Consider the following 4340-nt stretch of genomic DNA (forward strand, 5'->3'; position numbering starts at 1 on the left):
AAATCTTTATATTAACATTAACAAACTATCATTTAGTTAAACAAATATAAAGCCCATTAATAGCCCATAGTCTAATTTCCACAAGTGTCGTTCTTTTGTCCAAACCCCAATTATGGTACAAAGCCCAATTACCCAATTTTAGTAATTAGCCCAACATCATGATTACTTCGTTTTAAATAAGCATAATAATAACTTAGCTACGAGACATTAATGTAAAAAGGTTGAACATAACTTACAATGATTAAAAATAGCGTAGCGTTACACGGACAGAATTTCGACTTACACCCTTACAACATTCGCTAACATACCCTTATTATTAGGATTTAAAATTAAAATTAAAATTAAAATATAAATATAAATATATACGATATAGATAGAGAAGAGAGAAAAAGATTATGAAATTTGATCAGAATTCGGTTTGCTTTATAGCCAGAAGTGAAATTTGGGGCTCCGCGACTCTCGGCAAAAGCCTCTCCAAACTCCGCGAGTCGCGGAGATAGAAATTACAGCTCAGTCCTTGGAGTTTTCTCTGCCGACGGTTTTTAATATATATATATAATATATATATAATTAATATAATTAATTATATATTATATTATATTTATATACATAGTTAACTTGTAATTTTTAGTCCGTTGCATCGAGCGTTAAGAGTTGACTCTGGTCCCGGTTCCGGATTTTCGAACGTCCTCGCGTACAATTTTATATTTTGTACTTTGCGTTTTGAATCTTGTACTCTTGTAATTTCGAGACGTTTCTTATCAATAATTGGAACCTTTTTGATTGTCTTTTGTACTTTTGAGCTTTTTGGTCGTTTGCGTCTTCAATTCGTCGAATCTGTCTTTTGTCTTCACCTTTTATTATTTAAACGAATATCACTTGTAAATAGAACAATTGCAACTAAAAGCTTGTCTTTCTTGAGGAATAATGCTATGAAATATATGTTCGTTTTTAGCATTATCAGGGTTCCCACATGAACTTCTTCCCTCTGTGAGTCAGCGCGGTCAAAGGACGCGCAATCAGAGAGAAACCTTCAATAAATCTTCGGTAGTAAACGGCGAGACTAAAAATTGACGAATGTGAGTTGGAGTAATAGGGGTTTCCCACTTGCTGATAGCTTCAATCTTGGCAGGATCAACTTTAATACCCTGGTCGCTCACAACATGACCCAGAAATTGGACTTCCTTCACCCAAAATTCACACTTGGAGAATTTGACATAGAGTTGCTCTTGTCTCAAGAGTTCAAGCACTAATCGAAGGTGTTGATCGTGCTCTTCTTCGCTCTTGGAGTAGATGAGGATATCATCTATGAAGAAGATAACGAACTTATCCAAGTAAGGCTTGCAGACATGATTCATGAGGTCCATTAATACGGAAGGTGCGTTGGTTAATCCGAATGGCATCACGAGAAACTCATAATGATCATAACGGGTTCTGAATGCAGTCTTCATCATATCACTTTCCTTCACCCTCAACTGGTGATAACTGGATCAAAAATCGATCTTAGAGTAAACGCTCGATCCTTGTAGTTGATCAAAAAGATCGTCAATTCGGGGAAGAGGATACCAATTTTTGATCGTCAATTTATTGACCTCGTTTCTGGGACGATATTGCTCATTCATCAAGTGCTTGAATGCTGACCACGGTAGTGCGTAAGCAGCATCTTTTCCTACCTGCTCAAGATAGGTATTCCACCATGTTAACGCAGTACCTGTGAAGGTATGCGTAGCGTACTTTACTTTGTCTTCTTCAGTACATTTACTTATGGAAAACACCGATTCAACCTCTCGGTCCACCGTTTTAATCCTATTGGACCCTCGGTTCCATCAAATTCCAAAGGTTTGCAGGCAGTGAATTCTTTGTAGGAGCATCCTACACTATTTCTAGTGGCGTTAGATCCATTGCTAGTTTCAGAGTTATTGTTGTTATTTCGCATTGCAGCCTGCACTGCGGCTACATTTGCAGCAAGGAAAACACGGAAGTCTTCCTCGGTCATATTCAGAGTATTTCGAGTAGTCGGTGCCATTTCCTTCAAAAAAATAATCAAATGAATCAAGTTAATCATACAGAATATTAAGAGTAGTTAATAGTATTTCGTAGCATGATATGAACTCATTTATAAAATCTTTTTCTTCATATTAGCGTTTTATAATTTATAATTCGGGTAGTACCTACCCGTTAAGTTCATACTTAGCAGCTAATATACAATTCAACTACTACAATTCTATATGAAAAACTGATAATAAGATTTTGCGCTCAAACTTTTATACAATATTTTACAAACGTATAATACCGCAATTTTACATATAGTATGAAATATAGCACATAATAACTTTGATACAAGGTAGTTACGAAGGCAATTCCAGTTAATACGCAAGTCGTTCAGCAAAGGCAATAAAAAAATGTAATTCATAGGTCCAGAAACAGGTCATACATTCTGGTTTTACTACTATTATTTCCCATCCTTGGTCTTGTGGAAAATAACCGTTGTGGCCGTTGGCTAGGCAGCATGTTGTAACGTCGTCAAAAGGACGAGGGTTACGTAATGCCCAACAGCCCTGTAACAATCTAAAAACCTTGTTTCTCACTCCAACTACTGAATTCGTCACTTGTGGGAATGTTTTATTTAATAGTTGTAATCCGATGTTATTTTTCTCAATTTGGTGAGAAGCGAATATTACTAATCCGTAAGCATAACATGCTTCTTTAAATTGCATGTTTGAAGCTCTTTCTAATGCACGAAGTCCTATGATAGGATAGGTTGAGTCAAAATAGGTTCTCAATCCGTAGCGTAAAATTGCATCTGGGTTTCCCGCACTAAATGCCTTAAAGAAAACTCGGCGTAATTTAAAGTCTCCCCAATGTGATATACCCCATCTTTCAAAGGAAAGCCTCTTATAAACTAAGGCATTCCTGGAATGTTTTTAAACGTTCAACAAACTAATTTCGCCATAAATAATTGTGCTGATGAATTCTGCCCGACTCTAGACAAGATTTCATCAATCATATCCCCTGTTAGGTCTTCTAAAATTTTTGGTTGTCTATCCTTAACGTCCATTTTTGTTTTTATACTGTAAAATAAACAAGGATTAGATTCGTAAAAGATAATTAACAAACAATACAAGCAATTTTTACATATATCTTAAAAGTACAAACACACAACAATACATATATTACACAGCATGATTACAACTCTTTATTCCGACTCACTCGTTTCTTCTTCTTCGGACTTGGTTCATTTGGCTAATTTCCTAGGGATACATGGTGATCCTCTAATACGAGCTGTCATTTTCACAAATGGTTTAGAAAAACCTGGTGGCCTAGATGTTTCCGGATTATTGTTAAAATCTAAGAAATACGGGCGTTTACGATACACATAAAGTTCATCAGGGTCGGAATCAGGTTTCTCAATTTTGATGCCATTTCCCTTTTTATTCTCTTTTGCCTTATTAAATTGAGTTGGGTAATTTCTATAACATCATCGGAATCCTCGTCGGGATCCGATTCATCATAAATTTGGTTATTTTCCCAATGTTTTGCTTCCTTGGCGGAAACACCATTGGCCATTTTTAACTTTGGTCCATTGGTTGAGGATTTATTTAATCGTTTTACTGTAGGTCTTAATATTTCTTCCTCCAGAACCTCTTCTTCTTCCGGTTGCTCTTCTTCTAGTTCCTCCTCTTCCGGTTCCTCTTCGGGAATTTGTGAATCTTCCCAAAATATATTCGACTCTTCATTATTATTAGGTGAGTCGATGGGATTTGTACTAGAGGTAGACATCTATCACACAATATCAAACACGTTAAGAGATTAATATTTCACATAATATTTACATGTTAGTAATATGTAGTTTCCAACAAAAAGTGTTAAGCAATCGTTTTTAAAGAAAACACGGTCGATGTCCAGACTCACTAATGCATCCTAACCAACTCGATAAGACACACTAATGCAATTTTCTGGTTCTCTAAGATCAACGCTCGGATACCAACTGAAATGTCCCATTCATATTGATTATAAACGTTCCATATTAATTGATTTCGTTGCGAGGTTTTGACCTCTATATGAGAAGTTTTTCAAAGGCTGCATTCAATTTTAAAACAAACCATAACCTTTAAAATATTACGACGATTATCAAATAATGATAATCTAAAATATAGCATTTTCACACGACCATTACATAATGGTTTACAATAATATTACACATCAATATATGTCTTCAAATGCAGTTTTTAAACAATATTATACAAGCATGCTGACTCCAAATCTTGTCCATAAATTAGCATGCAACAGCGTAAGCTCCTAATAATCACCACAGAATAAACATTCTTTAAACGTCAACA

This window comes from Rutidosis leptorrhynchoides, chromosome 10, assembly GCF_046630445.1.
Source record: "Rutidosis leptorrhynchoides isolate AG116_Rl617_1_P2 chromosome 10, CSIRO_AGI_Rlap_v1, whole genome shotgun sequence".
Taxonomy (NCBI): Eukaryota; Viridiplantae; Streptophyta; class Magnoliopsida; order Asterales; family Asteraceae; genus Rutidosis; species Rutidosis leptorrhynchoides.